Here is a 25,396-nt window from a genome sequence, read left to right as displayed (position 1 = left end):
CATTGCCCTGGCCAGAGACCATGGATGGGCTATAATGCATTTCCTGTCCCATCCTGGCCATCACCTGTTGGTGCACCAGGATTGTAAGCTGTTGCGCGCTGTGGAGAAAAGAAAGGGAGCTGGGGGTTGGCTGGGGGCTCTGAACAAAAGCTGGAACCAGGGAACATTTATGAGTTCTGCAAGACCAGGCAAAGGGTTTCTCACTAGATTGTGACCAAATCTAATGTTAGGGAGAAACATCTACTTATTTTTATATTTTTTAAGCTGAGTGCTGTGCTAGGCACATAGTAGTAGTTGCTCAATAAATACTTGAGGGAATGATAATAAACTGGTGTGGACTTTTAGTAACCTCACCTGCCATTTCCTTCCCTGATCAAGCACCCAGTTTAAACTGCTGGCCTGGCCTTGATGGTTGCCACGACAATTGCTACTTCTGATCTTGCTCCCATTTGTGGACCTTCAGGCTTTGTCTGGCTTTGGGGTCCTCCTTAGTGCCCCAGTCCTGGCCTCTATTTCTGCTTCCTGCACTGACTTCTGGAGGAAGTCCTTCTTAGGGAGCCTGCTTCCAAAATTCTCAGCTTTCCATTTAGTTACAATGAAACCCCCAAATGATTCTGGAAAAAATGTAGCCCTGTTAGAAAACTATTTGTGAAACAAGTGATTTTTGTAAAAATATGGGATTCCACATGTATGGGGGTGTTTTAATCAAAATTTTAGGTCTCATAAGTCCTGGCTGAAGGAGCAAAAAGTCTGCTTTTAGGAGCCTACTTGGTTGTGTCTATTAAAATTTTAAAAATGTGTAAACATTTTGATCTAGCAATTTCAATTCCAGAAATCTAACTTACAGAAATGTATAAGTATGAGGGCGTATAATTACAAAAATGCTTAGTGCCCATTATTTGTGATTGTAAAAAACAGAAGCCATTGTAAATCCATGAACAAGGAAATTGGTAAATAAATTATATCCACACAAAAGAATACTATTCATCAAGTAAAAGCAATCAGAGAAATTTGGATTGATTTTTATATTTAATATGCAAAAGGGTGAATAATTTGCATAGTATGATCACATTATTTAAGCTATATATATGTGTGTGTATATCTGCAAATATATGTGTATTTTTTATTTGCGTATACTTATCTATATGTATTGCCATTTGTGAATATATGCATAGAGAAAAGTCTAGAAGGACATACACTGAATCATTAAGAAGGAATATCCATGAAGAGAAGAAATGAAATAGGATGGTTATATAATTAGTTGATCATCTACTGCTTTGATATCTTCTCTTTCCTTCTGCCATTTTGGACTACGTATCTTAGAGGAAGATTAAATTAAATAATGATGAACTCAGTTCTGTATTTATTAGTACTTGTGCCTATGCCTCTTTTCTCTCCTTTGGCGCGCGTGCGTGTGTTTGTGTGTGTGTGTGTGCGCGCCTGTCTGTCAGGAAACTGAAATCATTGGGAAACTATTGGTGAATTTGAACTTGTGGGTTAGTGTCAGAGTTCCTATATCTCTTCCTTTCTTGTTTCACATGATCACTGATCCTAGATAATATCTACCACCAGGAGTAGATGAAAAGTATTTATAAATATGAATAATGTACAATTTCCCAGGGCTTTATGTTAGAATGCAGATGATTGCTTTCCTCAACTCAAAGCCTTGAACAAAATGACAAGAAAGATGCAGGTCATTTGGTGTCTCCCCTCTCAGTGCCCATGCTCTCTTGTCTTGAATGGCAAATATTTTCAAGAATACATGTCTAGGTGTGAATGTCATGTCTATCAGTCACGAATTGTGTAAATGTGGGCCACTCATTTAGTCTTGCAAAACTTTAGTTTTCCTAAGTAACATGATAGTATCCGTCTACTAGGGCTTTTGCGAGGATGAAGTCAGATAGCGTGTGTGAAAATGCCTAGTACACACTGTAGATGCTCAATGACTATTTTCTCCCTTCTGATTCTTATTTTAAGGATTCTCTCAAATAAGCTGTTGAGCTTTGCTGTTCTCAGAGCATTTTAATCTTCAGTAGCACCCTGTGGTTTCAGAACATCTGCAGTTATGTCACGTCTTTCCCTTCTGCCACTGAGACTCTGTGTCCCTTCTTTCCTCTCCATTCTTCCCTCCTCAAGCATTTCCTCCTGCCCTTGGCTCTTCCTCCTTGTTTCTAGTTCCATTTTTTTTTTTCAAATTCCATACCTTCACACTTTCCATTTCTCTATTCAATTCCTAAGAATGCTGGGGGAGAGACAGGCAGTTCACAGAGAAAGAGAAAGAAACAGAGAATATTGTAAGGGAATGAAACTCATTGATCCTCCTTCACATTGAGCCACACTGTGTTTCTCTCACTTCTCCAAGCCATGCTTAATCATACTTCCATGTCTTTACACATTCTGTTCTTTATCTTCTCCTACTTTAGTTGGCTAAAGTCCACCTGCGCTTTGGGTCTCAGAGACATATCTGGGATCTGGTTCTGGGCTCCAATATAGTAGGTCAGATGCTCCTGCTCCCTGTGCCCACAGGGCTCCATCCTTCACAGACTCAAATACTGACATCACTAGACTGTAATAGTTCATATAACAGTCTCTCTTGTTCCTGCTACAATATCAGCTTGTACACACAAGTTGTCACTTGTTTGTTGTCACATTTCTAGTGCTTGGCTCAATGCTTAGCACTTAGCAGGTGCTTATCAAATGGAACTATCACTTGGTGTTTTCATTATCAAGATAGATATCTGGGAGAGCCAGCTTAGTTTTTCTCAAGCTGAATTCTACTCTGAGACCTCCTTCTTGTCCTTACACTAAAACTAGTCTGCAATTTTGAGTGGCCCTAATAAAAGCAAGATGAAATTTCTCATACTGTCTGGGCCTGTTTTATTGGAATAAATTTCCAAATGCCCTTAGCCTGGGAGTTAAGGCTTCAAATAAACTTTTCAGCTTTTCAACCCTCTGTGGACCTCATGAGATGGTCATACAATTTTCCCAGCATCTTTACCTTCTTGTCCTTGCTCATGCTGTTTCTTCACTGTGCAGGGCTGATTCTCCTTATTCTTTGACTCTTGAAAGACTTCTTATCCCTCAAGTTCCTGTTCAAATAATGGTTCTTACTTCTTGGAATCATTGTGAAAAGTAAATAAGATAAATTGCATAAATGCATAGCACAGTGGGTGCCATAGAGCAAGTAGCAGTAATTCTTGCCATAGAGCAAGTACTTCATAAAGATTAGCTATTTGCATCTTTTTTTTTTTTTTTTTTACTAGACTTTAAGCTCAGAGAAGGTGGGAACCATATTTATATTATCTGTATCTATACCCTAAGCACTCAACATATGGCAGAGTGCATAGAAAGTGCTCAAAAAGTGGTTATTGAATATGAAGGAATAAATGGTCTAAATGACATCTAACTGGGCAGACCACGAGTCAATGTGGTCCAGTCAAAGCCATATACCAGCTGTAGTGAGTTTATCTACATGAATTATTGAAAACAACTCCAATTGTGTAGATACCTAGATATGATCTAAAAGATTTTCTGAGAATCACTAATAAATGATTGGCTAATAATGTGTAGATACTACAAAAGCAAGAACAATATATGTTTCTTTGATTAGCCAAAGGTTCTGCTTTGAATGTGAAAAATGTTCAAAGGGTGAGAATAATTTAATTAAATAATTAAAGGAGATTTCATGTTTAATCGAGTCCAGTTTTCAGTGAGACCTTATAAAAAATCAACTGTAGAAATCCTGCTTCCTCTCATTCTCCTACACTAGTGGTATAGTTTAAAGCCAATGTTAATAGTAAAAAATAAAATATTCTGTGCTTACATGTTGTATTCCTTTAGAGGAAGTTTGAAGTGGTCAACTGAGTATTTTAACTAACTTGAACAGAATGCTAGAAAGATCTTTTTGAAATACAAAATCACTTTAGTTTGAAAAAAGGTCCATGTAAAATAGAAGAATGCTTTGAATGCAGGAATATTACTTTGGTAATATATTCATACTTGTATGCAAAATGTCAATACTTGCAGAGTAGTATGTAACCCAATCTATAGTATTTTGGGGTAAAGTTCTCCATTGCTTCCAGGTACAATTACACATATTCTTTCCACTAATTATTTTTTCTTTCTCCTACATTCCTTTTCTTTTCCAATCCCTCCTTTTCCTAGAGTGATAATCTTATAACACCAGACTTTGAAAGGAGAAACTTTAAAAATTAAAATTTGAATGACACAGTCCTTCTTAATAGGAGCTTTCATTTCTAACAATAAGCAAAACCCTTGGATTTAAGATGATCAGCACAACTGGCACCCCAAACAAATAAAAATTAACAGCAAATAAGAAGTGACTCTACATCTTCTGAGACCAAGCGGTAGTGTCTCCCTGAGCTGACCATCTGGGTGGTCAGAAGCCATGATGATTTCATCAGCTGCTATGACAAAATAGAAGAAGCAGGTGAACCCTCTGCTCCCTTCTGCACTGGCAGTTATGGGAAAAATACGACTTAGACCTGTTGGCATTGAGACCATGGAAGGTGTTAAATCAATTTGTGTAGAGAAATGACTACTTCTCAAAGTTGAGGTACATTCTTGTCTTCTCTGAGATGTCAAAAATTCCCATGGGACTCCTGAGACCATGCTCTTTCAAGGCTCTGGATTTATGACGAGGCCCAGTGTCTTCCCTGCAGCGCAGCTGCCTTCCTGTTTGGGTCACCATTAATGACTGATCACCCTCTCCTGGGCAGGAAAGCAGTCTCAACACTATTGAATAGGCCTCAGCTTATCAGTTTTTTAGCTATGCTTTTTGTTTGTTTGTTTCTATAGTGGAGCACTGACACTTCTGTTAGTGTGGCTGTCACTGTACCTCAATAAACTTTGAGAAAATAAATTGATGTTAATAGTAATAACTCACATTTTAGTGGCTAAGCTCATGTCTTTTCATGTAATGTATGTCTTTAGACCCTCTGTTCAAAGTCTTGCTCAGTTCTGGTATTATTCAGTTGCTTCTCAATTACTTCATGGAGGCTTCCAGAGCTCATGACCACGTCTATCTAGTTCTTCTGCTCTAGATCCTCCATTGATGCCATCAATACCAAATTTGTGAAGTCAAATAAGAGTGACTCTTTATTTTCTGACAATCTTCATGATGGTGTGATTTTTTTCTAGTATGTTCCAAGGCTGAAAACCTATAAAATGCCAAAATAGCACCATATTTAGGTTTCATTTCACTAGAACCATGGTGGCTCACATGGTAATTAGGAGAAAGCTCCTCTCTTCCTTTGGTACTCAGTTATGATAAAAAAAAAAAAAAAGCACTCTTTGTGTTCTGAAGTTTCACAAAATCCTCATGAAAATATTTTTTTTTGTGTGTGTTCTGATTGAAGCTCTGTTTTTTTGTAAGGCTCACAGATGGTATTTTGAGCTGGGTAAAGAAAAACATTCTGCTCTTCAACTTTCTTTGTTTTGCTTTATATGTCTATACCAAAACTCTTCTTTACAGACATATGGCTTTTGTTTTTGTGTTTATATTTTGGGGGCATTTCTCTTCTCCTTTAAGGAGTTCCCTAGAATGCCACAGAATCCCAAAGAATGCTTCCAGAACCTGGTCACCTGGCCATATCTCATTGCCAAGGAAACTAGGAAAATGTGGCCTTTTATTCCATGTGTTAAGGTATCTAGCCAAAAATCAGTATTTTGTTAAAAAAAAAAAAAAAGGAGAAGGAGAATGTATTTTGGTGTAGACAACCAGTAGTATCTGCTACTGGTTTTACCTACTTTTCCAGTTTTTCCCACTACCATCCACCCCTTTTATACCCTTGTGTGGAAGATATCTAGTTGATTGATATAGCTTTTCCCACTTCTGTGTCCTTGCTCATCATGTTCTCTTGTTTGAAATACCTCTGGACTCCTTTTCTTACTTTTGAGTTTGCAGCCTTCAAGGCTCAGATTGGAGTTTTCCTCCTACATAAAGTATGGTGATTACTTTTCTTCTAGATTTCAATGCTCTTGTTTATACCATTCATGGCAAATTTTACCTTTTAAATTTATATTCAATGCTTTCCTGTAAGCCTGTCAGTTCAAGGGCTGATAGGTTTTCTGAAGGAAAGAAGTAAAAACAATGTCTTGCTGCAAACCAGTGTGTGGCAATAACTTTTTTTTTTTGTTGTTGTTGTTGATAACCTAGGCTAAGGTTTGATGAGGTGTATTAAGGATTGCGTAGGTATTCCAGCCTGAGAATAGTTGAGTCTGGTCATGGAACTGTGCTATCTGTATATCTTTATTCTGAGAGTAAAAATAATACTTGGAGCATTAGCTAATCGCAGAGAGATAAGGAGAAGATTAAGGGGAGGGGGTTTCAAAAATTACTGCAGCCTTACTCCAAGAATCAAACTCTCTAATTTTTGGATGACACCAGTTTTGGGATAATACAATATGTTTACTTTTTTATTACTTTTAGAATAGGTAATACATTCACATTTTACTTTTTAAAAAAGATTTATCCATTTATTTGAGAGAGAGAGAGAGAGAGAGAGAGAGAGAACCAGCACAGGGTGGAGGGGGAGAGGGAAAGGGAGAGAAAACCCAAGCAGACTCCATACTGAGGAAGGAACCTGACATGGGGCTCAATCTCACATCCCTGAGCCAAAATCAGAGTTGGACCAGAGCCACCCAGGCACCCCCATTCACATTTTGAATATAAAACATATAAAAGCTTTATAAATACCCTTTTCCTTACCAGCTCTTTATCCAATCATCTCTATTCTTCTGATAGGTAATCACTATTATTGATTTCTTAATATCCTATCAGAGATTTTTTTAAAAAGATTTTATTTATTTATTCATGACAGAGAGAGAGACAGAGAGAGAGAGAGGCAAAGACACAGGCAGAGGGAGAAGCGGGCCCCATGCAGGGAGCCCAATGTGGGACTCAACCCCGGGTCTCCAGGATCACGCCCTGGGCTGAAGGCACCACCAAAGCACTGGGCCACTGGGGCTGCCCAGCCTATCAGAGATACTTTTTAATGCAAATAGAAGCCCACACAAATATATACTCCTTTTTTGACTCTTTTTTCCCAAAATCACCAGATACTACACATTTTGCTTTTACTCAATATAACTTAGAAATTTTCCATATCAATGTATCAGTTATGTCTTAATTCCTTTCTTACAGTTGCATAGTATTCCATTGTGTGGACACCATAGTTTATTTAATCAAGCCCTTGTCAATGAACATTTAAATTATTGGCAAATTTTTTTTCCATTACAACAATCTGCAGGTAATATCACTGTACTTAATTCATTTTGTGTTTGTATATCTGTAGCATAAATTCCTAAAAGTAGAATGGGATATGTATTTGAAGCTTTGATAGATATTGCCAGATAGCCCTTCATGAGAATTCTACCAATTTATATTCTTACCAGCAACATATAAAAGTGCCATTTTTTATGCAGTCTTGCTAGCTTAGTTTATTATCAAATCTTGGAAATTTTTCCAGTCTGTTAGGTGGAGGAAAACAGTCCCACTTCATCTAGTTTTATTTATTTTTTATTTTTATTTTTTTTTAATTTTTATTTATTTATGATAGTCACACACAGAGAGAGAGAGGCAGAGACACAGGCAGAAGGAGAGGCAGAGACACAGGCAGAGGGAGAGGCAGGCTCCATGCACCGGGAGCCTGACGTGGGATTCGATCCTGGGTCTCCAGGATCGCGCCCTGGGCCAAAGGCAGGCACTAAACCGCTGCGCCACCCAGGGATCCCTTCATCTAGTTTTAATTTGCATTTTTATTACCATGAATAAAGCTGGGCATGTATTTTTTCTACTTATTTAAGAATCATATGTCCCAATATCCATTGATGGATGAATGGATAAAGAAGATGTCATTGAAATAATACTTGACCATCAAAAAGAATGAAATCTTGCCATGTGCAACAACATGGAGCTAGAGAGTACATCATGCTAAGCAAAATAAGTCAAACATAGAAAGACAAATACCATATGATTTTATTCATATGTGGAATTTAAGAAACAAAGCAACATATGGGAAGAAAAAAGAAAGAGAAGGAGGCAAACCATAAAAGACTCTTCATTATAGAGAATACACGGAAGGTTGCAGGAAGTGAAGTGAGTGGGGGGATAGATTAAATGGGTGATGGGTATTAAGGAGGGCACTTGTGATGAGCACTGGATGTTATATGTAAGTGAAGAATCACTAAATTCTACTCCTGAAACCAATATTATACTATATGTTAGCTAACTAGAATTTATTTATTTATTTATTTATTTATTTATTTATTTATTTATTTATTTATTTTTTTTGCTAACTAGAATTTAAATAAAAACTTGGAATGGAAAGAAAAAAGAGCCATATCTATTTTCTTTTCTCTGAATACTCTGTATCTTTGTTAATTTCTTAATTGGATAAATGCCCTTTCATTTACTCTTAGTAGATTTGTAGGTACTATTTATATATTTAAGAGATTAGCCCTTTGTTTATGTTTCAAGTTCAGATATTTTTGCCTAGTTGTCACTTGTTTTCCAGTTGGCTTATTTTTTTCCCCCAGAAAAGTTTTTTGATTCTTAAAGAATGGATCTTATCAATCTTTTCTTCCATGGTTTCTGGATTTTGTGTGAATTACAAAGACTTTCAACACTCAATATTATAAAATAATTCTCTCAAATTTTTCGTTATTTATTTTACATTTAAATATTAAATCTATTTGAAATCTCAGGCTCCCTTTTAAACCATTTCAAACAAATATATCCTTGGGATAAGGTTGCTAAATTTTGTAAATAAAAATACAAATGGCCCATTAAATTTGAATTTCAGATAGGCAATGAGTCATTTTTAGTATGTGTGTCCCATGCAGCACTGTGGGCTTTGCTTGTGACTGACTTATAATAAATAGTGATTCATTGTTTACTTAAAATTCAAATTTAACTGAGCATCCTATATTTTACCTGACAACCATTGGGAGCCACTAGCCTATCTGCTTAAACATTTTAGATTAGTGTGATTCTCAATTTAGGCCATGTCAAGGCTCTACTCCTCTTCTTCATTTACCATATAAAAGTTTTTTAAAAAAATTTATTTATTTATTTATTTATTTATTTATTTATTTATTTATTTACTTATTCATTGGAGACACAGAGAGAGAGAGAGGAAGAGACACAGGCAAAGGGAGAAGCAGGCTCCCCACAGGGATTTAATCCCAGGACCCTAGGATCATGCCCTGAGCTGAAGGCAGAAGCTCAACCACTGAGCCACTCAGTCATCCCACCACTTAAAAGTTTAATGCTATTGGGGCACCTGGGTGGTTCAGTCAGTTAAGCGTCCCACTCTCTCATGGGTGGTGAGATAGAGCCTGCATTGGGCTCCTGGCTCAGCAGAGTCTGCTTCCCCTCCCCCTCTTCCTCCCTGCCCCCCTCCTCTTGCATGCCCTCTCTCACTCTCAAATAAATAAAATAAAATCTTTAAAAAAATAAAAGTTTAGTGGTATCATACAATGTCTGCATCCATCTCTTATAGGTTCTGGAGTTTATGTGCACGATCAGTATTAGACAAACTGAAATGAGTTTACTTAATTATGAATGAATGAATGTCTAGTTCCCTTCTGACATTCCAGGTGTGCTATAAGAACTACCCAGTGGCAGTGGAGAGCTAATTCCTTGTTTGGTTTGTTCTAATGAAACAATTGAGTTCCTAAGAATAATTGGTTACCAAAATAATTGTCTCAATTATCGTTTCAAGAAGCCAGAGTATCAGCATTTATATAGTAAGGCTATTTTTTTCTTACAGGAGTTTAAATAATAACATTTAAAAATTATATGTATATTCTGTTTAAATTGGTCAAAACCAAATCTAATGTCTCTTTTTACTGCTTTTGAAAACACGTAAGGAGTCTTATCTCCCTTAGCACTCCCATTATGATCAACAAAGCACAATGTTGAGATAATACTCCCCTTGCCTCCATAGATTGTGGACAAATCACAACTGTCATGATAGAGACTGTGATGTCATTGAAGCAGCAAGGTCCCAGTTATGTCACAACCAGTGGAGGACAGTATACTTATCTCTATCTAATTTACTGAATTGCATTTAATTAATCCACCAATTCATTCATTCAACAAATATTTCTTGAGTGCCTACTAACTGTTAGGTATTGTCCTAGGTGCTAGGTTGAACAAAACAGTCATGAACCCTGTCTTCGTGGGGCGTGGGGCTTTGTAGTGGTATGCTACAGCCAGCTCCTACTGACTGGTTGAAAGCCCATTGTTAAATTTTCAGGAACTTTGTGATCCTTGTAATCAGCAGTGGTGAGAGTATTTATATACGAAAATTGGCAAACACTACAAATCAGGGCTTTCTTTGTTGTTTCTTTTTCTCCTTCATTGCCCCTTTTATTTAAATGGAGAGCTGGTTGTTAAACACTGACCAGAGCGCCACTGAATTTACAGAGATGTCCCTTGTCTGAGTCATCCTTCCTGCCTCTCTACCACCACACAGGGCCCTGCAGCTCCAGTATACCTTGCTTTTCACAAAATATAGCTTCTTGGAATGTTGTGAAGGAATCATATTATTAAGATATAGTCGACACATGTTTGAGTGTTATTGGTTATCTGTAGAAACTCAGAGTGGGAACTTTAAAAGAAAGTTTTGCAATATTTAAGCAAATCCTTAGTTTATATTTACCTATGTAAGATGAGATAATAATAACACTTCACTCATAGGGTTGTTATGGGGATTAAATGAGGTACTATGTAGAAAGCACTTAGGGATGTGCCTGGCATGGTGTAATATAAAGTAAGCATCACACAAGTCAAGGTCCACCACGTTCTTAAGATGCATGATGTATGCACATAAATTTTCTTTGCAGTACTAATAATACGGAAGTGGGAAGCTTATTACTCCATTCAATAAGCTAAAATGATCTCTTTAATTTAAAAAGATCCTTAAAGGATTTAGATCTGGAATTGTAACTGCTGGAAGAAAGGGAGAACTCCATGTCCTTAGAGCCTGGAGAAATACTTCTTTTTGCTCTCTGGTAACATTAGGGCTTTTTTTTTTTTTAATTTATTTTTTATTGGTGTTCAATTTACTAACATACAGAATAACCCCCAGTGCCCGTCACCCATTCACTCCCACCCCCCGCCCTCCTCCCCTTCTACCACCCCTAGTTCGTTTCCCAGAGTTAGCAGTCTTTACGTTCTGTCTCCCTTTCTGATATTTCCCACACATTTCTTCTCCCTTCCCTTATATTCCCTTTCACTATTATTTATATTCCCCAAATGAATGAGACCATATAATGTTTGTCCTTCTCCGACTGACTTACTTCACTCAGCTTAATACCCTCCAGTTCCATCCACGTTGAAGCAAATGGTGGGTATTTGTCATTTCTAATAGCTGAGTAATATTCCATTGTATACATAGACCACATCTTCTTTATCCATTCATCTTTCGTTGGACACCGAGGCTCCTTCCACAGTTTGGCTATCGTGGCCATTGCTGCTAGAAACATCGGGGTGCAGGTGTCCCGGCGTTTCATTGCATTTGTATCTTTGGGGTAAATCCCCAACAGTGCAATTGCTGGGTCGTAGGGCAGGTCTATTTTTAACTCTTTGAGGAACCTCCACACAGTTTTCCAGAGTGGCTGCACCAGTTCACATTCCCACCAACAGTGCAAGAGGGTTCCCTTTTCTCCGCATCCTCTCCAACATTTGTTGTTTCCTGCCTTGTTAATTTGCCATTAGGGCTTTTTAAATGAAAAACTTTACCTTTTCCTGTCTTAGTGCTTTCCTTAGCGTTCTTTCCTAAGTGAGTTAAGGCTCTCTGAGTATGTCACACATGATCATGGTGTCCTTATTCTGTAAGGAGAGTGAAGAAGGGAGAGGGGACCAGACACCCTCTCATGAACTCTTCTAAACCTGGGATTTTGAAATCTAGAGTCTCACCTCTGGCAGAACCTCCCCATTCTTACAAAGAGGAAATATAATTTATTCCTGATTTATATCTTGATTTTTATACAGTAGGAGGATTTTCTCTCCCCATTGAAGGTAATTTTTCACATGCAGGTCCTATATGGATTTTGTTGGATTTATTCTTAAATTGTTGCTGTTGCTGTTGTTCTTCCTCTTTTTGGTAGTAGTATAAATGGTACTGTTTCATAATTCCATGTGCAAGCTGCTCATTGCCAGTGTATAGGAAAGCAACTACTTTTGTATACTGATGCTATTTCCTGCAACCTTGCTGTAATCACTTATTAGTTCCAGGAGTTTTTGGTAAATTTTTCAGGGTTCTCTATATTAACAATCATGTTACCGGCAAATAAAGACTGCTTGATTATTTCTTTCTAGTCAGTACATCTTTTACTTATTTTTCTGGTCTTTTGTATTAGCTAGGACTTCAGATAGGAGCCATGAGAGAGGATATCTTTGCAGTGTTACTGATCTTTGGGGGACAATATCCTGTCTCTAACCATGAAGTATGATGCCAGCTGTAGGTTTTTCATGTATACTCGTTTTTAGATTATGTGAGTTCCCTTATAGTTCTCATTTTTGGAGATCCACAGAATACAAATGGTTTGTTTGAATCTACTCTATTGAGATATTTGATAACATGGTCATTTCTTTTGGGGTAAGAGTGATTTGAAAGTATAGTGGGAAAGGACATTCCACCCTTGATTCCTATGATGACTAGTCCCTGAGTCAGCTCTGTGCTGCCTCCATCCTCCACCCCCTGTCATAAAACCAGGAATCTCCAGCAGCTGCATTTGGGAAAGAGTCAGCATGAGGTGGAGTGATGAACTTGCTTTTAAATCTGAAGAGCTGCCACTTCTTATCTGTGTGACCTTGGATGAATCATAAAACCTCATTTCTAAAGTCAGGGCCATACTTATTTTATAAAGCTGTGATGATGGTTTGAAATGATGCAAACTTTGAAGTACACTACAAATTTATCTTTTAGACTCTAAGTTCTTGGAGGGCAGGATCTGTGTTAGTTCATTTTTGTATCCCCTAAATAGTATGGGGCACAGTAAATGCTTAATAGACATCTAATTATTGTGTTATTATATTTATCTATCCCTTCAAGATCTCTTTGTTTGCCCCTGGGCTGTGCATGGGGGCCGGTGCAAGATTATGTGGGCTCTCACACTCAGGCTCTGTGACCTTGGACAAGCCATCCAAATTCCTTAACAAATAATTGGGCCATGTGTATGACTACGTGAGATGACCCAAGTATAGGATTCTGCAAAATATTGGCTCTTAGAAAACAATAAATGCTAGCTGTTATTTTTATTTGGAAACTTCGTTATTGAACTCGAGAGCTAGAGAGGGAAAACTATGAAGGTCTCAATTTGTCTGTGGTTGTTTTATGGTGTCCTCTTAAGGGAACTTTCTTGTTCACCATGGGTGGTCACGGAGGGCTAGAAGGAGGGGGGAGAGTGGTCCAACGCTGACTGCTGGCCCAAATTTCCATTTGTGCCAATTCACCAATTTTCTTCTTTTTCTGTCCACTAGGTGACAGTGTTTACTCATCTATACTACTCTGTTTAGGCCTTTCCACAAATCTTAATTCACAAGTAGCATGTTTTATTTGGGGTAATGGTGAAGGAAGGGGGTTACTGAATTAAGAAAGAAAATATAAATAAACTGACATGACCAACCTTTGAGGTATGATTAGGGGCCAGTAGTCACCCATGGTTTTTTGACTTTTATGGACTAGCTAGTTTCAAACTATTTTTAAACTGATTTTAAGAGCAACATGAAATTAGTTTCACGTTTCTTTGAAGAAATGAAGGAAAACATAGACTGTTCCCCTTCCTAAGCCTTCATGAAAGCAAAGGATGAAATGTTGGGTCTTTGAATGTAGAGTTGAGTAGATGCTCTTAAATGTCTGTGTTTCCCGCTCTTCTGTGATAGTTAATTAGGGCATGGACCACTAATAAGCAGCTGAAGCAGTTTCTAGGTTAAGCTTAAGTTGGGCCTTCAAATCGAATAAAAATTAGTCAGTGCTGAGAAGAACCCAAATGTAGTGTGCTCATTTGGGTGTAGAGTTAGCAGGCCCCCCTCCCCCCTTGCCTTTCAGGTCAGTTATGGTCCTGTTTCTGCCTTGCTTCATGGCCACATAATTAGAGGAAGCTGTCACTTATCTGGATACTTCCCACCCCCATTGATTCCAAAATGGCTCATGTAACTGTTGAATAGGAAAAAAAAAATCAAAATGATTTTCTTTCCTTGCATTTCCAGGCTATGAGCCAGGGAAGTGTGTCAACCATGTCGAACCAAAGGATCAAGAAATCAAAAATTTCATCCATTTACCTCAGAACTTGGAGGTCTGTCTTTTCTACTTACCACCTCTTCACTGCCCATTATAACTTTAAAATTAACTTGTTTATGCTGCTTGTTATGCTTGTCAATAGCTTATTTTTTATTTTTTTGGGAGGGTCCTCCGAGGTAAAATAACCAAAACTCTCTAACAAATATTTCCCAGTTCAGAAATTTCCTGAAGCTTTCCTGGTCCCTCTTGCTAATGAGCTCCAATTTTCTTTGCTTTTCTGTGTGTCTACCAGCATGCACCACCTTGAGTTGGTGTGTAATAAACAACTAAATATAGTCACAGTCTTGGCAGCCAACTTTTGGAAGGCTGTCACAAGGCCCCCTAAAACAGGAATTAAGCAGATTTAAAATGAACAGGCACTCTTCTTGGCTTGGGAAGAGAGGACATTTTCATATGTTGTGAGCGGTAGTTACCAGAATGTCTTCCATATATTTATGCCCCACTTTATTTAAATAACAGTAATAACTTTAATGATCGTTAGCAAAGCATTGTTAAATGCTCAGCACCCCTCTTTGAAATGGGACCTCTTCCATAAAATTCTCTATGTGGAACCAACACTGTGTAATCTGCAGTTGAATGAAGAGGTTTGGGGAGCAGAGCAGGTAACAGCAGCCTCTGCTAGCTGCGCAGAACAGTTGTGGCTGAAACATGCAGTTTGTTCCTTGATTTGGTGTAGAGCACCCATGACATCTGGGATTTGCTCACACACATTTCCAGCTTGCATGGTCCTCTGAGGAAGAAATGAGAGAGCAGAGAAAGAAAAAGAGGGTGACAGGAAAGAGAAAGGGACAGAGAGAAATTCAGGGCTGGCTTCAGCATATTTGAATTTTAACTTTCTCCTAAGTATCACAAATACTAATTATGCTGAATGTGTCAAATCGCGTCCTGTTTTTATAAATCAAACAAATGCTCCCAAGAGATAGGCGGAGGCCACCAAGCCCATTTCATTTATGACGCAAGCTGAATGTAAAGCTAGGACTCTGGGGGGGGGGGGGGGCGGTGTTAGGCTTTGTGAGTTTATTTAATTTTATGACATGTGCCTTGCACCTTCAATGCTACCTTGACATAAAGGCAGCAAGCTGTCATTTGAACAGTTAATATGGTATTAGGGAGAGCTATACCACTTTGTAGAAACATTGAGAATAAACAAATTGTTTCGAGGGACGTGGGTTGTAGTGCTTTTCTCAGGAAAAGTGAGAAACAGATCATGGTACGTGGATGATGTTGCTCTTATCAAGAACACCTGCAGATCTTTACCAAACTCCCCCGAAGTATTTGTGTATGATCTATGGGTGACAACACAATGGGGTTGCTTTGGGGGTGGGGGGGAAGATTTGCCATTATGTGTGACATCTGAGTGCTACAGACCCTCAGTGGTCCCGTTTTAGCTTTTGGAAGAAAGAAAATAAGTTTTTTGTTGTTGGTTGGTTTTCCTAAAGGGCCCTTGCTTTTCAAATCTTCAGTGATTTGTCACTGTTTACTAAATAGTGCCTAAACTGCGTGGAGGCAGAAGGCCTCTGGCCCTGTAGTGCCTCTTCCAGCCTTCGTGCTCCTGCTCCCTTGGATCTCACACGCTGGATTTGGCTTCCGGTCTTCCTGGAGCCCTGTCATTCTTCCTGGGAGGCTCTCCTGGGGTCTCCTCTCTAAAAACCATCTCTTGGCACCAGGAGCCTGCTCACCACTAAAAGACCAGTTTAAATATCACCTTCTTTGAGAAGTTTTACCTGATTCCCTCTGCCTCCTGGCAGAAGTAATCTTTCCTTTTTGGAACACTGTACTCCTTTATGGCATTTAACTCTTACTTTAGTTGGTAAGTACCTGTGGGAACAGCAACTTTCCTACCAAACGACAAGCTCCCAGGCACTGGGGATTAGATCATCTGCATCTGCCCCAGTGACCTGCACAGAATCATGTATAGAATATGTGGTCATTAAATATGTTTGGAGTAAATGAATGACATAAAGCATATACACTATCTTGAGGACTAATTTCAATGGCTGGGTCTAAGAGCTGATGGTATAAAATAAAATGTTGAAAATAAAGCAATTAGGAGTATATTTCTTTATGTAGGCTTTGCTTCAGTGCTCTTTTTCAAACAGTTACCTTCTTTCAGATGTGTTTGACACATAGTGGGTGCTCAGTCAACCAGCTCATAGCTGCTTGAATGCAGTATCACAGCAAATGAGCTTCCACAATCAGGCAAAGAGAGTTTTTAATCAGACTTTTTTGAATTTATGAACTGGAGAACAATCTTTCCAGGTTTACATGGAAACTGGAAAGCTTAAAAGGCAGAATGAATCATTTCCATTCTTGGTGTGCATGAATCTGTGGACTATTGACAGTAAAGGATGAAAAACATGCTTAAATGTAATATGAACTAACACTAACACTTATTGAGCATTTATGGTGTTGCCAGGCACGCCACTCACCAGTTTGCATGCATTAATTCATTTGGACTCCCAATAATTATGATTTCTATTTATAGATAAAACAAAACAAAACAAAACCTCGAGTCTTAGAAAAGAAAAGATAAGTAAGTTGCTCAAAGACATATAGCTAGTAAGCCGCAGAACCAGGAATCAAGCCCAGGTTAACTAACTCCAGTGCATGTACCATTCTGCCTCTTTGTGCACAGTTATGTCCTTCCAGAAGAGAACATAGTGTTCCTTGACTGATGTTAAAAATAGAAGTTTTTATTCAGTTCACACTTCTTCTCCATGACCTCGTTTTAAGATGAAGGAACTCATGCCCAGAGAGGTTAAGTCACTACGTAGGATCACAGAGCTAGCTGGAAGGATTAGACCATGGATATCTAGACTCCAAGTCTAGAGCACCCCCATTAGAAGACAATGTATTAGCACACAAATTTGGATACACATGAGTCTGGCTATGTTCTCCCAGACATAGGCCCTGGGTGCTGTGAAAGCCAAAGGCAGCTTGGCTCACCCTAGATGGTGTTAGTGCTGTCTGACTTATAGGGCATTCTGACTACCTTTCCTTTTGCTCATTAGTTATCCCAGGGGTACTCCTCTCAATCCAGTATATATGTCACTATTTATGACCAACACAATCAAGAGTGCTAAAGTTATCTGTTCATGCGCCAGACTGTGGGTAACTTTGCCCTCTGACATGACAACAAGGGTGTGAAGACCTGGCTGGATTTTGGTTGAGTGTGAGGTTTACTTTGCAGTGCCATTTGGAGGCCTCTCTGCTACTTGGGGACCACAGGTGTCTTAAATATCCACAAAGGATGGTCTCTTAAGGTTCAGGCACTTCTTCAAAGATGCCAAGATTGTGGACAGCAAAACAAAATAAACAAAGAGCAACAATGGTGACAACAACAATACAACACCACTGTAGAGTATCTGGAATCAGAAAGTCAGAGGACTGGGCAGCAAAGGGTCAAGACTGGAGGGTAAACCTTCCTTCCCAGTTAAGCAGGGGATGGCCTTTCTTGTGCTCCACCAGGTGGCTGATAAGGGCTTAATTTTCAGATGCTGAGATTTGAAATCAGAAAGAACTCTGCCTCTTGGTGTTGAGTGATCACAGAAAAGCTTACTTCACTTACTCTGTTTGGACCTCAGTTTATTTTATTTTTTATTTTTTAAATAAATTTATTTTTTATTGGTGTCCAATTTACCAACATACAGAATAACACCCAGTGCTCATCCCGTCAAGTGCCCCCCTCAGTGCCCGTCACCCTCTCACCCCCACCCCCCACCCACCTCCCCTTCCACCACCCCTAGTTCGTTTCCCAGAGTTAGGAGTCTTCATGTTCTGTCTCCCTTTCTGATATTTCCCACACATTTCTTCTCCCTTCCCTTATATTCCCTTTCACTATATATGGACCTCAGTTTATCTGTAAAATGATATAAATCTTATGGGGCTGCTGTGGCAATTAGGCTGGACTGGACAATGCAACTGAAGGCTCTTAGTAAATGCAGCACTGTCTGCACACCTGTTCTCCACTAATGACCAACTGCTGCATTTAGGAGGTCCACACTAAAATGAACATACATTCTGGGAGAGCAAACACATCTAGTTATTTTTATATTCACATTATCTTTTAAAACTTTAGTTTTATGATAAAGGATGACTCTGGGTAAATAGGGCATACATAGGTAGGGGTTTCCTTCAGTTGGGGTGAGTGGGAGGCAAGGGGAAGAATGAAGTGTCAGGAGCCAGAGCATCATCTAAGGGAGTATTTTAACAGCTACTCAATGGCCATGGGCTGGAGGTATAGATGAAGAATCTGAAGAGGTCTCAGGGCAAATATTTTTCATACCACCATTTGGCCCATGGCTGTCCTTTTGTGGGTGTCTGTTTTACCTCACATGGTCTTTCTTAGTCACTGGGCTTTCAAGCCGCTGATATCAAAATCCTGCAGTGACACAGCAACTGAGAGATCTTGTAGTTATCAGCTCACAGAGCCTGATATCCCAGTAGCAGGAACACTGGGTGTAAGGTAGATTGAAATGAGTTTTGATCAACCTTCATATCTTCCAATTGTGTTTCACAAACGTAGGACTTCTGTTGGGAGAGGGGACGTTGTTATATTTTATGTTATATTTTTCATTTTCAACTTCAGAGAGAAGCAAACCCCCATTACCAAGGTGATTTTGCCTTATGTATCAGAAAACTCCCAATATCAAACAGATGAAAATGTTAGTAATGACTCTAATATCTGCCCTGTATATTATACCTTTCTTGCCAGACTATCAAATAAAGATTTATAAAATCTTCAACTTGAAAGATAATTTAAACTACTTTTTATCCACTATACCTAATTTTTCCCTAATTGAAGATGGAGAGTAGCTTATTGCCTTATTTCTCTGGTGTTGCATTGTGTCATATTCACATTTGTATTCCCACCACCTACACCGTCCTTGGCACAAGGCAAGTGTGCAATTAGTGTTTGTTGGATGAATGAATGAAAAAATGCATGAGTGAATGAATGATTTTTGCTTCTAATTTACTCTACTGGTGTGTCTCCTTTTTAGTCAGAATGATTCTAGTTCTTTAATGTTTCATGAGGAATCTGCCTTCTTTTGAACATCTGAACCTTTTGATTGACTCTTTACTCAATCCTCTCAAAGTTTTTCATGTTCCTCTTTGGTCTGAAGCCCAGAATTGGAGATCAGTGAAGCTATCAGGTGAAAATGCTAAAATTCTTCCTCATTTACAGAGTGGAGTTTAAAAAAAAAAAGGAGTGGCAATAACTGACTAAGGTCTAGCTTGAAGGAGGTTTAAGATTAAGGGAATTAAGTGTTTTTGTTCTTTTGTTTTTGGTTTTGTTGGTTGTTTGTCTTGATGTAATGATGATAATATAGTTAAGACAAAAGTCTTTTTCTCTTGGAAATACTCAAGCATTTCCAGATGAAACGTTATGGTGTCTAGGCGTTGCTTTAAAAAGTATCAGCAGGAAAGGATAGGGGGAAATTAAGGCAGTATAGATGAAGCAAAATACATTGATAATTTTTGAAGTTGGGTTAATTATACTGTTCCCTCTGCTTTTGTGAATGATTTTTTTCATGATGTGAAGTTAAGAAAAATGTATGTTGACAAATGTACTTATTCTAGATAGGAATAACCAGGATGCAGAAAGGTGAGGAGGCATGCCTAGCATCATGAAGCTAGATAATAGAGTCCTTGGACTGTAAAGCAAGTCCTCTCCCTCCCACTCAGATGTACTTTCCAACATGCTATGTGTTAGGTCAGCTCATCGTGCACTCCCTGTAGACATTACTCGTGTTATCATCATCCTGCTAATGATAGGTTCGGCAAGCAAAGACCATTTATCTATTTATTTTTAAAGATTTTATTTATTTATTTGAGAGAGAGAGAGTGTGTGTGTGTGTGAGAGCTAGAGTGGGGGAGGGGCAGAGAGAGAGAGAGGGAGTGAGAGAATCTCAAGCAGACTCTGAGCTGAGCATGGAGGCCAACGTGGAGCTTGATCTCACAACCCCGAGATCAATCTCATGACCGTGAGATCATGACCCAAGCCTGAAATCTGGAGTTGGACTCCTGACTGAGCAATACAGGTACCCCTACAAAGTCCACTTATATGACTCCAGTCTACTTCCAACTTTAGCGTATTGTCCCTGTGATTTTAATAAGTACAAAGATTTTCCCACCCCATGTAACAATCAAGAGTAAATGATATTGATATAACTCCCTTCTATGGCATTCTTAGGGACTCAAATAAAATATTAACAGAATAAAACAGACAACATATGTGCGAGGAATTTCAATGGATGAAGAGTCACTAAACATATTTAAACTTTTAAATAAGAAATCGCACACTGCAACAGAATCTAAATAATGTCCCAGAAGTAATTGCTAATTTAAGTGTGCAATAAAATGATAACATGTCTTGATAGGGCTCTGGACTGCAGAGTCTGTGATAGCATCCAGCAGGTTGGCAGCCATCCAAAGCTGAGAAAGGCTTCAAGTTTGGAACATCAGTAGCCAAGATCACATCAGGAATTCACCTGGGCCCAGAAAACTCAGGGTTATGTGGCTTTGCCCGTATTACTTTCGATAAAGAAAGAGTAAGCATATCTTCGTCTGGAGGAAAGGAATAGGGATGGGTCTAAAGAAGGGAGGGGGTAGAGAATTGTGTGTATCAGGATGGAGGGGTAGGTGGGAGGGAGGAAATTGTTCTGCTATGAGCTCATTCAGGTGTAGCTCTAAGAAAAACTCCATGAAATGGTTAAGCAAACTATCAAAGTGATATAGCCCAGAACATAGGTTTGATAGTAGAAAACCTAGCTCAGGTGACTTAGTCCGGGTGAGAAGAAGTATTTCAGGGAGTGCCTAACCAAGGGCTCCATTCAGAACCAGGGAAGACCACATGTAAGATATCTCTGGAAACTAGTTAAGTGCCATAAGGAGATGGAGTCACTAAGAGGGAATTTCTAAGCTATTGTGGAATTTAGATAGCACTCACTTCCTTAAATAGGTTTCAAAACATTTTTGGATTAGATGAAAGACATTTTCTTTGATTCATATTTCACAGGCAAGACATAGGTATTTTGTTCATATTTTTCCCTGCCAGAATTAATTCTCTTTGCTTACAAGATGCATGTCATCAGCGTAACATTGTTTTTTTCCCCCTCATTTTTTTAATTGTATCTTCCAATTCCCAGGGTGATATAAAACTTTTGAAGAAGTTAAAGTGAACTATGGATTTCAATATTAAATGAGCTTCTCAGTGAGAACCAGTTAGACATGAAAGCATACTTCGAAGTGAATTGTGTATTCATTTAAAGTTTAGGAAAAAAATAAAAACAAACCCTGCTCCACCTCCACCCAGCATGTGACTCCAGGTCACCACCCTTGAAACATTGTGCTTTTGAGCTTTTGACTGAGTTTTGCTTCTGAGCCTAAGAGAAGTGTGTGGCAGATGTTGGGAGGCAGTTGGGGATGGGGGTGGGGTGCAGGGATGAAGGGGTTGCCAGATGTTGAGCGGGAGGGTGTAGTGTGAGGATGAAAGCCTGCCAGATGTCTCTAGTGCAGAATGTTGGGGCACCTGCTTTCCATGATCTTCAGAAGATGATTTATATCACAGCAGTAGGATCTCATAAATGTCCTACCCCTCCTCAATAAATACGGAGTCCAGGACTCCTACAACTGTTTTCTGCATGATTTCTTGCTTTGGATTGTCTTTTTAAAAATTCAAGTTAAGAGTTACATGAATGAAAATACACAATCAACCAATATACTCATTTGTAAATAAAAGAGGTTGGGGGGGTGCTTTACATTTGAATCTGTTGTTCTAAATTATAAAGACAATCACCTTTTATTTTCTATTTATTTTATCCTTCCAATAAGGGATGATTTGCTCATCTCTCTTCTCCACAATGAATTTAATAGATTTATTCATCAAGTTTTCTAAATTTAGACACCAAACTGATGTTTTTCTCCCACTGCTTAATTTTATTCTTAGCAGCACTTACATAAAGCCAGGCACTGAAAGATATGGCAAAATTACTAACTTGCTGTGACCTGGAATGCACTGATAGAATAAAATAACAATAATAAAGATTGATGTACCAGAGAGACTTAATACCAAGCGCTCCTAATGAAATCAGTTTTATGCTTATGTTTTTTTTTTTTTTTTCCCTATAGGTTACGTATTTCCTGTGGCTTTTAGGAGTCTAAGTTTTCTTTGTGATGCTTGGGATAGGCTCAGTTCTTAGGCTAATAGATGGGCCACACAAAAGAAAATATGTGGATCTTATCATATCTTTGGATTTGAGGAACCTTTAGTGTTTTCCAGGACTAGATTTGATTTCAAAGGTAAAATTTCTCACTCTGATCTTGTTTGAAAGGCTTAGAAATAATGATATTTGTGGACTTGAAGAGTGACCCAAGAGACTGGGGACATTAAGAGAGAAGCTGCATTTGTCCCAGTGGCCTCCCAATCTTCAGAAAGCCAGGGCTTGTCATTCACCATGGACCACAGTTAGCAGTGTTGATGACTGTTCCTCTGAATTGCACTGACATTCATGCACTTGGTAAATAATCACTGAGCACCTAGTAGGTACCACTCTGCTAAGTTCTGGGAATATGTGGTGAAAAGAGTCCTTTCTTTTCTTGGAACCCCTCAGGTACTAGGGAAGACAGACATTGAACAGATAATTGCTCAAATAATTATTCACAATGTGTGCTATGAGAATAAGAAGATAGAGTAGTGGGAACTTTGACGGCTGTCATCAGATAACCATGGAATGTATTGCTTTATGACTTGGCAAAATGGTCCCTCATTTAGGGTCACCAGGTGAACTACTGGCTTGGTTGGGTGAGTACGTTTTCAATGTGATGGTGTGCAAGCATTCTGTCAGGTGGTACTTTTTAAAGTACCATCAAGAAAACAAGAAAATTCATTTTTAGCCTGCATTCTAGTTTTTCTGGGGGGTAACCCCAGAGTTGAAACTTATCTTCCTATCCGGGCCCTGTATTTTTAAAATATAAGCTTTTAATTTTAGAATAGTTTTAGACTTATAGAGAAATTGTGAAGGAAGTACAGAAAGTTCCCGTATGTTCCATACCGTTTCCCCTGTTAGTAACTTTTTACCTTAGTATGGCACATATGTCACAACTAATTAACCAATATTGATACATTACTATTTTTAAAAAAGATTTATTTATTTGTTTCAGAGAGAAAGAGAGAGCGCCCAAGTTGAGGGAGGGGCAGGAGAGAGGGAAAGAAGAGGACTCCTCGCTGAATGAGTCTGATGTGGTGGGGGGCCCACCCCAGAAATCCAAGATCATGACCTGAGCCAAAATTCAGAATCGGACACTCAACAGACTGAGCCACCCAGGTGCCCTGATACATACATTACTATTAACTAAAGTTCAACCTCTTATTCATATCTCTTTCTTTCTTTTTTTTTTTTTTTTTTTTTTTTTTTTTACCTAATGTTATTTTTGCTCGAGATCTTGTCTGGGATACCATATTACATTTATTGGACATATGTCCCTAGGTTCTTTAGCTATGACAGTTTTTCAGACTCCCCTTGTTTGTAATGACCTTCACAGTTTTGAGGAATACTGCTCAAGCATCTTGTGGGATGCCCCTTTACTGCCATCTGTCTGATGGTTTTCTTGTGATCACAGAGGGTTATGGGTTTTGGGGAGAAGGACTACAGTGGACACCACTGTTGATGTTGACCTTGATCACCTGGCTGCAGTGCTGTTTTTAAGCTTTCTCCACCGTGAGGTTACTCTTTTCTCCCTTTTCCATAATGTACTATTTGGGAGAAAGTTACCATATGCAATCTGCACTGAAGGAGTGAGGAGTTACGTTCCACCTTCTTGAGGGCAGAGGTTCCAAACATTATTTGATAGTCTTCTGCATGGGAAATTTGTCTATTCTCTCTTATTTATTTCTTTATTTAGTTGTTTTTTTAATATCAGTATGAACTCATGAATATTTATTTTATTCTTTGGGTTCTAATCCATTACCACTTTATTTTACTGCTCAAATTGTTCTAGCTTTGGCCATAGGAAACTCTTTTGGTTGACACTTGTGCCCCTTACACATACCACATCACTGTGCATGTGTGTATTTTCATTTTGTAATTTTTTTTGGAGTACTTCATTACTTTCTGACATTACAAAGTGCTCCAGGATCATCTTGCCTATTTTCTGTTTTGGTCCTAGCCTCAGCATTTCTCCCAGAAGCCCTGGTTTCTTTTATTGGAGGATGGTATTAGAAACCAAGACCTGTCTGGGTGACTCAGGTTTATTTTCCACACTACAAATTATCTGTGAAATAGTGACTGAACAGTAATGTGGAGAGGAGAAGGAAGTCTGAGTTCCCATATATTTCCTACTTATTAACTGCAGAGCTCAAATAATTTAACCTCTTGGGAGCTTACCTTTCTCATCAACAAAGTGGGTGTAGTATTGCTTACCCTGTAGGGTTGTTGTGAGAATTTGGAAAAAAAAATTATAATGGTTCTGGCATTTAGCATCTGCTCAAAAAGTCATTTCTATGGAGCGGTAGGTCCATATGGGTGTCACCACCCCAGAGTTGGCTGAACACCAAGGAAAATAAATGTTTAATTTTTTAATTGCATAAACAAAACCATATTATCCATGAAGGAAATTAAAAAAGGAGGATGTTTTACTTACAATCCTACTACCCTAACATATGTTCCCCTTTAGTCCCTGTCATTATGTACTTATTTTAAAAATATTTTCATCACATTGTATATAATAGAAATAATGTTTTACTGTTGTGTATCCAGCAATAATAAAATAGCAGCCCTTACTCAGTGCTTATCTGGTACTCAACTCTCTACTTGGATTATTACAATCTCCATTTTATATTTGAGGAAACTGAGGCACAGGGGAGGTTAAGCCCTTTCCACAGGGTACATAGCCAAGGAGAGAGAGACAGGATTTGAACCGAAGCCTGTCTGATGCCAGAGCTTGAAACCCTTAATCATTATGTTGTATTTTCCTTTTTATGCAGCTACACATACATAATCACATGTACACACAGATGCATATGTTTTCATTTCTTTTTTTTTTTTTCATTTCTTTATGCAGCA

General features: G+C 38.6%; 1 long non-coding RNA gene across 3 annotated transcripts in view; it reads left to right on the top strand.

Annotated features, from left to right (window-relative positions):
- The first annotated feature begins 5,584 nt into the window (after positions 1-5,584).
- LOC144302460 (uncharacterized) overlaps positions 5,585-25,396 on the top strand; it is a 61,837-nt gene continuing 42,025 nt past the window's right edge. For 2 of the 3 annotated variants that reach the window (XR_013369361.1, XR_013369360.1), the window contains exons 1-3: positions 5,597-5,665; positions 14,243-14,328; positions 23,496-23,659. This is a non-coding gene — a long non-coding RNA (uncharacterized LOC144302460). Of the gene's footprint in view, positions 5,666-14,242; positions 14,329-23,495; positions 23,660-25,396 lie in introns of all 3 variants that reach the window. The other variant, XR_013369362.1, reaches the window with a different exon arrangement.

Source organism: Canis aureus, chromosome 31 (genome assembly GCF_053574225.1).
Source record: "Canis aureus isolate CA01 chromosome 31, VMU_Caureus_v.1.0, whole genome shotgun sequence".
In the NCBI taxonomy this organism is placed as follows: domain Eukaryota; kingdom Metazoa; phylum Chordata; class Mammalia; order Carnivora; family Canidae; genus Canis; species Canis aureus.
This window is presented reverse-complemented; position numbering and strand designations above follow the sequence as displayed.